A 13723-nucleotide genomic window follows, 5' to 3' on the forward strand; every position below is an offset into this window, starting at 1 on the left:
AATACATGTATTGCATCTAAACAATGCACCTTACTTACTAAACCAAACCGACTGGCCATCCTACCTTGGTAATCTCCTTTTATCAAGTACAGGTTTTATTGAAACCGTACTACTTAAACCTGATCCTTTATCAGCTCTCAGCCGCAGGATCAATTTATGTTCAACTTCACAAGTTCTGTTTTCACTGTTGCCCATCCTAGGCCCTACTTGCACTATTTGTATAACCTTAAACTTAAAATGATGAACTCAGTCACTATATGCAGTATATCTAGCAAGTGCATTTGTGCTAACATCTACCCTAATACTATATAAATGTTCTCTTACACATTCTCTTAAAGTTCGATCTGTCTTCCCAACAGAATTTTTTACAACATTCACAGTGTGCCAAGTACACTAGATGCTTTGTGGTGCAAGTTGCCCTTACATTAAATGTAAACTGTCTATTAAAGTCTGGATGCATAAAGGTATTATCACTATCTACCAGAGCACAGAGATTGCAGGAGCCACAAGGATATGTACCATATTGTTGAACATTTGGCTGTCTGCCTTTATCTGTATAGCATAGCATAATTTTTAGCGATCTACAATTTCTATATCCAAATATAGGACTTTCCTCCACCACTCTATTAATCTTATCATCCATTCTTAATAAGTGCCAATTGTTCTGAAACACTTGTTAACCAAATTAACATTACTAGTGTATGACACTGGAACTTTAACGCCACTCTTAGAATCATAGTTCTTCTCATTCCCTTCTGCAGCTGAATCGTAAATAGATGAAAAATATGGTTTAGCTCCCCATCCCTCATAGAATCAACTTCTGCCAGGATGGGGTTCACTTCACTATCCTTATAGCCTTTATGTATTAATGACTCTCTAAGTGTATCACATCCACCCTTATAATCCAGTTCAACATTATGTAACCTGGAAACTCTCATATCTTGCCCTTTTATTATGCTGTTAAATACCCTTCTAGGGTGCATGCTTTTCCTGTGCAATATTGAGTTTCTATAACATTCCTTTCTGTACAGACTAGTAGTCAATGTACCATCCAAATCTTTATTTACTAATACATCCAGAAATTCCATGGATTTGCATGACCATTTATACGTGAATCTCAGAAATGTAGTAGATTCATGCAATTTCAAGATGAACTGTTGTAGGTTTTCTATACTACCACCCCACAACAAAAACACGTCATCTACAAAACGACGATAAAACAGAACATGCTGAGATGTCAGGGGGGCAGCACTCATATGTACTGATCTATGTAATTTGATGGGTGGTGACACCTAGTCTTTTTAAACCTGCAGTTCTCCAGTAGGGTTATATGGCTGATTAGCCATTTGCCAAAGATTCTACAGGGTGAGATAAATGATGGCTGAGATATATGCCTGGTGACTGCTACTTTAGGGCCTTATGTCATCTACCATTCTCCTACAAAGCACTACAGCAGATTAACCTTTTGCACAGAAAGGTCCTAATTTGCAGTTAGACAAATGGAAATGGCTGTTCATTAGTACCTACCTATGTCACCTTTATTGATGGTTCAGATTATAGTAAGTATATAGTGGAGCATTTGTTGCATACCATGATAATATGGTGCTTTGCTAGAAAGGCATAACTTTCTTATTTGCCATTTAGCTAGAAAATGTAAGGAATGAACTTTTGCAACTCATTTATCATACAAGTCCTTTCCAATTTGTTTCACATCATTTATGTCTGGTTTCTTTTATCAGCTTTCATAGGTTCATATTCTGAGTTGTAGCAAGCACACTGCAACTGTATCATATAGAATACATTATGCATCCATCCAATCACATATTGTCATTTATTATTGTTGACAGACACTTTTACCAGTAGAGAATGCAATCAGAGGAGCTTCGAGACCCATCCAATTACTCTGAAGACAGTGACACTTGAGTCATCTACTGTTAAGGTCACTACTGCATACAACTGTACTTTCTTATTAAGTAGCAAATGAGCTGATACAGTTTGGTCAAATGCACTGAACCCTATAACATGTTATTATTAGTACTAGGTGATAATTAGAGGAAGGATTTCTCAGACTCTATATTGCAAAATGCTGTTAGTCATGTAAAATTTTTAAGTTGGTTGCTATGTTCATAAACGTAATACTCTGTGGCCCATGGCATCCTCAGAGTTAATAATACCAAAGTCCAAGGTACACATGAAATAGCCTGTTACATGGGATGCAGGGGCTACTGTACCTTGTCTACAAAGGAAATAGTGATTATGTATGTTTGGGTACATTTTGGGTGACATTTGATTATTGGGTAAGTTTAGAAGCGAGGCTTAGAGCAGTAAACCTTTGGCAGTCATATGTAGTAACCCCTCTACCCAATCCCCAAAACTTCCCAACCAGACTTTTATCAGCATAAGCCAGTAGACACTAAATGGAGAACCAAAATAACACAATTATTAGTTTACTTGAAGCTTTGTGCTTTTGTAACAGCACCTAGGCCAAAAGAAGTTGATTCATTAAAAATACAACTCTTTCAGGGGGTGATTACACATTCATCACTGAAGCAGCAGCAGCTCAAAGTTTTGCATAGGCTACTCCTTAAGAAATGGGCAGACTGTGTATAGCTTCTTTACTGAACATTCACAAAATCATATAATTAAATATGCTTTAAACCTGACCTGATCTAAGCTGTCATCAACCCTAAAACAGACTAGCCACAGTTTCCACATACAATTAAACGATTACAGTAATATCCAGTCTGGTACTACCTAGTGAATATCAGCAAAATAAACAAAGAAGATGACTCTATATATTATGTATGCATTTTACCAGTTTCATAGTTCCTCCCACAGTTGATTATTAATGTATTTACTTACAACTCAGTCAGTCAGCATATAGAGTGGCCCTTAAAACAAGAGTTATATGTTCACCATAAATGTTCTGACTGTACTTTCAAAATATTCTAAGGAAAACATGGCTGTTGCCTTCTTGACTGTTTTTTCCTATAATGTTTCTCCCTAGTACAGGCCCTTCTTTAGCCATGAAAAGTCAAATATCTTCTTGTTTGACTGGCAGCCTTACACCACTGTTAAATTGCATTATGCACCCTGAGAGAAGCATGCTTCTCCAATCAGATTGTTCAGTAGGACTTCAGAGAACTATACGGATTTGTAATGACAATCTTAGATTATTTTCAAGGCCTAAGTCACTGTTTTCCTACCTTTTGCTTTCTGGTAAGAGAACTATTATTGTAGGCTGTAAACCAGAACAGGAAATATAATTTCCTTCTTGATAAAAGGCCTCAGGATCTCTCTCCAACTCCAAATGACAAACTAATATTTTAGGCTGCAAAAAAAGTGTCACTTGTGTATCTATGCCACCTATTTGTCCAGATAAATAATCCAAAATCATAGGCTTAACTTGTACATGACTGTTCTTACAGAGGAATGAGCTTCTGAAGGTGAGTCACATTTTTGTCAGGTCCAGTATACGTTTTAATTTTGAACTATCCATTTAACCAACTGCGTCCTCTTCATTCATGCCAGATGAATATTCTCCCTGGTAATTCAATATTGTAAAGTATATGATTAAGGTACCACTGGCCAGCCTGGCCACTCTAGGAGTTCTTTTAAGTACTGGCAATCTGTAGATCAGAAGTCCCAGGTATACTACTCAATTGTCCAGATATTTGCAGACTGGCCAGATTTTTCCCACATTATTTTTGGTCTGTTCATCATAAAAGTAGTGGTTTTCTGGCAAACCTCTCAGGACTGAAGTCACTAAATAATGACAGCCATTTGCATTTCAGACTTCATATCCTTCCAAAATGCATGCTAAGAGAAAGCGTTTAAAATATTCTAGCAACTTTTGAAGCTTATAAGTGTAATATTTACAATCTGGCATGTTTTTGTGCCTTTGTCCCCCCATTATTTTTGGCTTTTTCCAGAGGTATGGTCACAGGACCCTTGGGAATTCTGTCTCTGGACCCTCCAGTCCTACTGGAATGTATATAATTTGTAAGTTGTTTCATGGAGACCAATTCTCAAGATTGTCCATTTTATTTGCTGCTAAAGAAAGCTTGATCTGGTCCACCTATACATCATGATAGGCCTGACTAGACTGACTGCACAGGTAATGATTATCAAAATGACAAAAGGGAAGTCAGACATTTAATATGGGGGCACCTTTGGAAACAAGAAAGGAAAAAGACATTCGGCCAGATTCAATAAAGCCTACATGGACCATCCCCATCTGGTGTGATGCACACATGGTAGCGCAATGTTTTGGATTCAGTGAGCAGCTCTACATGGTGTGTAGAGCTGCGCACAGCTGCGCAAACAAAGTAAATACCGTGGCATGCAAATTACAGCTTAAGCAGCTAATTGTATGTTAATCAACCAATCCAAGCTGGAGGAGCTATTCAACAAGCTATAAAGCAATCATGTAGACTCAGCGCTGGTTTTCCCTGCGAATTCCAAAATCTATTGGAATACAGCTACGGAAAGGAGTCTACACAGAAACAATGTTAGGGGCTGCTGTTGTTTAATTCATGTGTATGTGCAACAGGCTGGAGCCTATGCTGCTGCTGCTAATAGACCAAGGCCAAGAAAGAGAAGACTTTTCAGACCCTGAGTAACTTATCACAATCTACATGATTTGGAAATTGTAGAGTGCTAAAGGCAGGATAGAGGCACACTACAGGAACTCTGCAACCTCTTTCGTCCTAAACTCAGAGCCAAGGAAAACTGAGGGGAACCCATCCCAGTGGAGACAAAGGTATGTGTAGCACTTAGAATCTTAGCTACAGATACCTTTCAGAGACCAACAGGGACATGCTGGGGGTGTCACGGGCATCAGCAACTTGGATCCTTCATCAGTTCTTGAATGGTATGCTCCAACATGCTAGTGACCACATATATTTTCCCCATACTCCTGAGGATAGGGACAGAAATTTGGAGAAGTTCTACCCTATAGCACTCTTTTCAGAAGTACTGGGTGCCATAGATTGCACACATGTAGAAATTAAGGCATCACTCGAGGAACAGGAAAGGCTCCTCATTAATAGAATGATCTTGAATGTGTGTGCTGTTACCATGATTTACATATCTAGCGCACCTCCCAACTGTATCAAATGTTCATTAGGAGGGTTACCTCACAGGGTCATTTACTGGGGGATGCAGGTTATGCACGGGAACCATTGCTGATGACACCCATCAGAAATGCACACACACCCGATGAAGAACGCAATAATGGGGCACAAGCTCAAATCAGAAATATCATAGAGCGTGTGTTTGCACTGCTGAAGTCACAGTTCAGCTGCCTAGATACATCTGGGGTAGCCCCGCATTACAATCCACAGACATGTACTGACATATTCACAGTATGCACCATGCTACACAACATTATCCTAAGAAAACAGCTTCAGCAGGATCAGCAAGGGAAAGGAGTACACATCCCACCACCGATGCCAAGGTCACCACAGCCACATGCAGGTGAGGAGTCAGAGGGGGGAAGCAATAGCTGCTGTGGGTGTAGGCAGACATAGTCATGCTCAATATGTCCACACATTGGCTAAGAGACAACACAAAGCACACTCACTCACCACCTAAGTGCACATACATATAGTAACATTGATGCCAGGCAACTCACACAACCTTTACCTCCCCATGTATTGGCTGTGTACTGCTTGCATCAGGCAGAGTCAGCCCTGAACTCAAACTGTTGCAACTGCTGGATTTACAAGTTAAGTGTTGAACCTGCAGTGTATTGTGTTATAATATGAATGACTGGTATATCCTTGCATTTTGTTACTTGGTAGTGTAAGCAAGTAAAATGTGGGAGATTTGTTTAGAAATTACTTTAACATGTGGCAGCAGAGATTTATTTGACTTATATGGGTTCATTATTAAGTAGTAGGCCTCAGGCATCAAAGATTCACACAGCCATACCTCTCAAAAGTAATGATGGTTACTGAATGCCCTCAGTTTAGCACCATACATTTGTACTGGAAAATCATTAAAGAGAGAAGTTAGAAAGTAATGATACACATTGCAGTTTCAGACTTCACAACGGTCACAAAATCATTCACAATAAAGATGGGAAAATGTTGATGCTATCAGCTGTCTAACTTCCTAAGACCAATATAAATGAAAGGCACAATTACCAGTTCAACATCACAAATGCAGACATACTAAGCACTAATTCAGCTATGCATCCTGGGCATCAGACACAAAGCTTATGTATCCCTGAATCCAAAAGATACAAAACATGCATATGGCACAGTTATCATCACTTGCACAGGGTGTTGTGGGGGTGGGGGGCTAGGCTGACACAAAAGGTTGGTGAGTGTGTGTGAGTAAGAAAGAGAACCAGGCAGACATTTAGATAATGCAACAAATGGCCAGTGTGACAAAATGAGCTTTAAGCTGCATGGCTGAACCATGTAACTGTTGTGTGTGTGTCTGTATGGGTCTTCCAGGTGAAACTGGTGTGTGAGTGTCTGCATGAACACAGCAAGCTCTGTGCTAGCTCTACATCTTGGTATGTCAGGCAGGTGTGAGCCATGCATGGTAGAGGTGGCAGTTCATCATTGTCATCCCTGGCCACAAGAACTGGGTGTGCCAGGTGTTGCACTGGCATGCCTATGCCCATGGTCAGATGCACTGCTGCTACCTGAACATGGCTGATGTCTGCTGGATGAGATCCCTTCATGAGAACGCCCAGGACCATGACCCTATGGCTTGCCAGCTCAACCACTCATGGAGCAGTGGAAGTACTGCCACTATAAGAGCATGATCAGGCATGGCCACATTGGCTAACAGCAGATGATGTGGCTAACCTACATCCACGAGGATGCCGCCCCCCTCCCATTAGATGTCCTGTTGCAGACTCCACTTATTCCAATGCGTAATTCATATGATCCATTGAATTGGCAACATGGTGGAGGCAGTCATGCACGTCAGCCTGTGCCACATCTACAACCCTAAGCATTTCACTGGAGGATATATGGGAATATGCCTGTGCCTCCACAATGGCCCTAAACATATTTTGAGTGGCACGAGAACAGACACCTGGATCAGGTAGAGGATGGATAGCAAGCCTCCTCTGAGCACCCCTAAAACCCTCTGCATAGCACCCTGCCCATACTTAGGCCATGGCCTGAGTCAACTAGCACTGAAGCCACAATAACTAAACCCCCTGATCAATAGTCTTGCCCTCCACCTGTCCATTATCTGAGGGCTCACTGAAATGGGTAGGCGTAGGCCTACTGGCTGTGTCCAGTGGAATTTCAGGGAATGGCTGTATGTCAACCAGAGTGTGAAATTCAACCTCTGCACCCCCAACTGTGCCTCTGTTTGGCCACCATCATCATCAGAGTCTGCTGACACTGACATCAGGTGGTAGATGTCCCACATTTCCACTGTCAGGATCACCTGTTATAATAAGCAACAAACACAGGAACAATTAATACCTACACTACTATAGTTCAATATAGGCTAACAAAATAGCAGTGGTGCCACTACTAGATAGTACAGCATTACACACAACAGTCCTGACATCAACATCACATACTAAAATATTTCTTTGAATTGCTCATCAGTATGATGGTATGATCTGTATGCCAGATGGTCCTGGAAGAAGTTAAACAAAAGGTAAGGACAATATCATCACAATTAACTGTAACACAGTGGGTAATACGTTCCCCCTCCTCAGTACCTATCCAATCACAGGTCACTGCAGCTGCTCTCCTCTGTGCAGATGAAATCATGTCAGTGGCGCTATGGTGCATCTGGTCATATGTCCTGCTGTGACTTCCCACTGCATTAACATCTGCAACTATCTGCTGCCAAATTTGCATTCTGCCTGACATATCTCCATGTCCCCTCTCAAGTAGGAAGACACCATGTCGCCTAAAAGATTCAACAATGACCTGATTCTCAAGGTCAGTGAATGATGGTTTTCGGTGATTGAGATGCATAGGTGCCATAGTCCTAGGTCACACAATCACACAACCAATTATGAGTATTGATTGCAAATATGTAGCTCTATCTTACTGCTCTGTAATTGTTTCTCATTTTTCTATTATCTGACCAATTATCTGAGACATACAGTAAGCAATTCTATATGATTGTCCTTAAAATGTGTGAGGATATTAGATGGCAATAATATATTATGCTGTTGCCTAGAAATAAAGGGGAGGTTGGATGTTAATGAACAAGAACCTATGAATTGTGTGATCTTACATTTCCAACCTTGACAAAATGACATGTAACACTTTGTAAGACAACAGAAGGATAATACATATAAGTATCACAAAACTACAAAATGACTGTTCCCAGATAAAACAGAAAAAGGTAGCATTTCAGCATTACCCAATTACCCACTAGAAAAACATAACACATTCTAGAGATCTGAAATATGAACAACAGGCTGGATGCAAAAAAAGGAGAAGAACAATAGAAACATATCCTTGTTTGTGCCATAACAGAGATGTCGCTTTGCACCCTCACCCCCAAAAGAATAGGCAAATGACACATTTTGCTAACAAACCATCTTTGAAGTGCTATCAAATGAACTGTCCCTGAAACATGTCTATAGAATTAACACAGAACATTCCATGTTAAGGTATTGGCAATCATGTATACCTGTGAAATGCCCTGACAAACATGCCTATGCCATCAGTACACTTCTAACTAATGCATACAGATAAAAGTATAAGAGCCTTTGTTAATCGAAATATGTATATAAAACTATTAAACAGATTTTAGCTGAAAAAATTCAAACATACTTTCTCAAGTTCAGTAATCCTCTGTGCAGATATATCCCAAAGTAATCGCCTCTTTTCTGTGTTCTTCACATAAACAAGTCTCCTCACCTTCAGTTTTCCTAGCTACACAGTTGCCTTTTTATGGTGTAGATTCAGGGCTGTCAGCATGGCGAATATGCAAATGAGGTGTAAACTCATTAGAATTGCTGTAGCAAATGTAAATATAGTGCAGGCGCTCTTTCAGTGTTCGTTTTTAATGGATTGCAACAGTGAATGATTACTGGTAGAGAGAAGGAAAACACAACAGCAATGCAGAATGTTCTACATCCAGTGGGTGTGTCAGGTTAGACTTACAAAGTGTTACATGTCATTTTGTCAAGGTTGGAAATGTAAGATCACACAATTCATAGGTTCTTGTTCATTAACATCCAACCTCCCCTTTATTTCTAGGCAACAGCATAATATATTATTGCCAACTAATATCCTCACACATTTTAAGGACAATCATATAGAATTGCTTACTGTATGTCTCAGATAATTGGTCAGATAATAGAAAAATGAGAAACAATTACAGAGCAGTAAGATAGAGCTACATATTTGCAATCAATACTCATAATTGGTTGTGTGATCATTTAGTGTACTACATCCAAAAATAAAAAATGTACAAATAACACTTGTAAGGTTTCATATTACTGTGTTCCATCTCACAACTGCACTTAGCAGCATTGCATGGAGGTTAGCAATGTTCCCTAGGAGCTGCAGCCATTGAACACCTGGAGACAAGACTCAGACAGCCAGTAACTGAAACTAGATACATTTAATTAATTCTGTTTGGCATTGTGCAAACCTGCTAAGGAGAGTTGTGCTGCAGTTAACACTGAGACCTTAAGAATGATTAGGAAATTGAAAACAATCATGTAACTAGTCATGTGGCAGCAGGTGTAAGTGTAGGGTTGGAGTACAGATGGTGCTGGGTTCTAGTACAGGGTGTGCAATCTATTTTTACTATTGTGACAGTGCAGTTTATGGCAAAGAACTGAAAAATAGACAAGTATTATTTTAACATTCTTGTGGCAATAGGTTTAAGTATAGGACTGCCATATACATGGTCCTGGGCTCTAATACAAGATATTCCATCAACTTTTACTGTTGTACCACTTCCTATTATATTCACTCTCACTTATAAAAAATGAGATAGTGGAGTTGATATGAATTATATGTATGAGAGATGAGACACCATTATTGTTTTCAGATGTATGACTGAGGGTATACTGCCTACTATATTTCTGTGAGTATAATTCTGCTATCTGGACTTGCATGGCCTTCACAATTACATAAGACACATACACAACTAGATCTATACATACAATAACCTTGTCAGGACACACACATACATGTGTAAAAGCTAAAACTGCCACCTTTATTTATATACGATTCCAGACTATGTCTGAACAGCAATTTTTTTGTGGAAAAGATGGAAAATTAGTGCTATGGAAGAAACTGTTTTGTCCCTTATACTTAGGTTTGAATCCTACAGCATAAAAAATCAATTTTCCTCAGTATATAAAGGCAAAATCAAATGTGTCAGCTCATTACACTTATGCCCCCCAGTCCATGTCTGCAAACTTAACTCACATAACAGTTACCTTCCAACTTCCAGTACATATTTCCAGGCTACATCAGTAGACACCCCTCAAACTAAGGCTAAGTGTCAGATTAACCTTCCAATTTCAATTTACTTCCTCCTTACTTGGCACTGCTGCTCTCTGCATAACATCATGCAAATGCAGTTGGCATCATTGCTCTGGTTTGTGCAATACCAGTAAATGCAATAACTGGAATTGGCAGGAAAGCATCAGTTTCTATTGCTCTAGTTCAGCTGGTAGACATGACTGGCATTAGAGAGGAAGGAGCCAAGTTTAAGGCACATTGGTGGGGTGTCCAGGAGTCCAGGATATTTATCAGACTCCTGGTAAAGTGTCACAGCCAAAGGCTTCTGCAGGGGCACTATTCTGGCTCCCAGTACAAGTCTGAGGCATGGAATAGCATGGACCAGGCTGTATCCAGTGCCACTGGTTTCCCACTCACTGGAGAGCAGTGTAGGCATCATTTTAATGACCTACACAGATGAAAGAGTGATACTGTCGACCGTTGGTTGAATGAGTTTGAGACTGCGGACATCCCACAGCTGTGTAAGTATGACAATAAGAGACTACTTGTAAGACTTATAAAGCTAAATATAGGTAAGACTGATATCCATAATGCTGTTCTGTTCTGTTCTTTTCCCAACTCCCACCAAATATGTGTTCAATTGGTAGGCTCATGTTGCATGACTGGAGAGAGACTGAGGGAGCAAGTGGTATGTATGCAGCATAAGGGAAGTGTTATTGTAGCTTTACAAGTTAAAGATAGCTCTTTTGGTCTTTTACAGAGTTGTATAAAATTGAGCATGCATATCCCAGCTATAAAAGCAAGTATGCATGCATTAGTCTGTAGCACAAACTAATTGCAGGAGTCCAATATTAGACTGTAGTCAGAGGTTGTGGGTTCAAATACCACATTTCACAACTATACAACACTGGTATTTCTTCAATAATATTTACATTCAATTAAAAACTCTATACCAGTGGCACAAATGCCCTGCTGTAAAATGTAATCTGTATAACTGGAACATGCATATGTGCAATATATGCACATTTTAATCATTAATTTCAGCAATCTGTAGTATAGTGCTTACCTGTCAGGATGTATACTTAAATGTAATACTCCAGATAAAAGAGTTGTATAATTGTATTAATGTATTGTATGTCACATATGATGGTACTAATTTTATCTCTATTTTCTTTCACCCCAACCCTCATCTCTCTCTTTTTATTTGCGAGTATGTGTCATCAAAATATCTCCATGTTATCCATGTGTACAACATCACTAAATGTTACCTAGCACAAGGTAGGCCAGCCTCAGTGAATCAGCCTGCCCCTGCTCCACCGGCTCCAGCAACAAAGCCCAGCAGGTCTGTTAGCTAACCTGGCAGCACTGCCTCTGCTGCCCCTGTACTATTTGTGCCCTCAGGGAGCACTGGCCCAGAAAATGGTGCAGTGGTACCCTTTTGGAGGAGTGATGGAGGTGGTGATTTCATCACCCATCAGGAGATGCCAAAGTTGGTGCATATGGCTGTGCACTGCACCATTGGTATACACCTATGCTGGATGGAGAGGCTGCTCTCCCTCATGGTCTGTAGGAGGAGAAGATGTCAAGCACTCCAGCCACCATGGAGTAAGGGGACAGTGATGACAGCCCAGTGGATGAGGACTCGATTTTCACTGTCTCCAAGCTTGACAGGCATTAGCCTGGGTTGTCCCCTCCCTCACCCCAATCATGGTGTCCCCCAACCTTTTGTGTCCCTCACCATCCCTGTCTCATCTTGCTTGTTTGCATTTGCTTCCTCACCTACCCAACTTACCTGACCGAGACATACCCTTGTCCCTTACCCAGCAGTACTCTCTTGTTGTTGTTGTTGCGTCTTTTGGCTTTTCCTGGTTAGGGGTCGCCACAGCGGAACTCCGGTCCGCTATTGATTGGCAGCAGATTTTTACCTGCCGAGTTGCCAGCCCTGATGCACAACTTTCAACGAATGTACACCCATTCACGCATGTCTCCACACAGAAGACGCTTTAGCTGAGAATCGAACAGGACAACGTCTTACTGTGAGGCAACAATGCTACCGCAGCACCACCACCGCAGTACCCAGCAGTACTCTCTTACTGAGTTAAAAAAAACTGGGCACCTATCCCACAAAAAAAAAATTGTCCCATACATTGCTCTCCATTTTATATACATGTCTTCTTGATACACTTGATTCAGTCCAATTGGTGATACAACATGATTACATTGTTGTCATCTCTCTCTCTCTCTCTCTGGAGGTGACAGTCAAAATTCATATAATATTCTGCACATATGATCAGTTATTTTTACATCCCTCCAGCATATTCCTGTATTGCTTTCCCTTTGTTCTTCCCCTGCTTGCTCCCCATTTCACCACTTTCCTATTTACCCCATTTTAACACCTATAATCTGGTAAAAAAATAGAATTTCACACAATGCACATAAGTACCAGAAAAAGCAATGGATCCCTTCACATTTTGGCCTCTATGTTTGCATGGAGTTTTGCATTCCTCAACAATGCCAAGCAACAGTGAGCAGTGGTACAATGCTGCAGTTCATAGGTTCATAGATTAGTACTAGGCTTATTGCCTTTGCTGGCCATTTTAAGCCTAGCCAATTACCCCATGTGAGAATCAAACACTGCACCTTGTGTCTCCAAGGTAAAGACCTTAACCACTCTGCCATCCTCCCACCCATGGGATCTCTGGACAATCTTGCTTAACCCCACTACTCTATGCCAACATACAACAATGTATGTACTATAAAGAATTAATGTCATTGCATTATCATTGTTTATTTAAAAGTATTTAAAAGCATTAGCTACACCTGTATTCAAAACCAGTATCATCTGGGCTCAAAAAGAAATGTGTCAGTGCATTTACACCAGCTGCCACAGAATCAATTAAGTAGCAGGTGTGTTTCATAGACTCAATACTAACTCTCAGACTTTAGCAATGCAGCTAACATTTGCGTTCTGCTTACCTATATGCAAACAGGGAAAATGAATGGAAATGTGTATCTCATATGCGCAAACACTTTGCCAAATATCGCTCATACCCACTGCTCGCCTCACTATGGAAAAGTAAATATTATAATGTATTACTGATGTTTACTGTCCATTTCCTGTCTATGACATGAAATTACATGTGGGAACATAAGAAACTGAAGTCCCTATCTAACAATATGTCACACATTTGCAATACAGCCATGTGTTGCCTCCCCAAAAGCACTGTAACCCTTGTGTCTCAGTAGTTTTTTTTCCCACACATATATCACCTACACTATAGAAATTGATATAAAATGTT

General features: G+C 40.3%; 1 protein-coding gene across 3 annotated transcripts in view; it reads left to right on the forward strand.

Annotated features, from left to right (window-relative positions):
- The window catches only part of TRPV2 (transient receptor potential cation channel subfamily V member 2), a 1022245-nt gene that overhangs the window by 936387 nt on the left and 72135 nt on the right, over positions 1-13723 (forward strand). The gene's annotated exons all lie outside the window — the stretch shown is intronic.

The sequence above is a fragment of the Protopterus annectens genome, chromosome 13.part0 (genome assembly GCF_019279795.1).
Source record: "Protopterus annectens isolate FY-2018-M chromosome 13.part0, PAN1.0, whole genome shotgun sequence".
Classification (NCBI taxonomy): Eukaryota; Metazoa; Chordata; order Ceratodontiformes; family Protopteridae; genus Protopterus; species Protopterus annectens.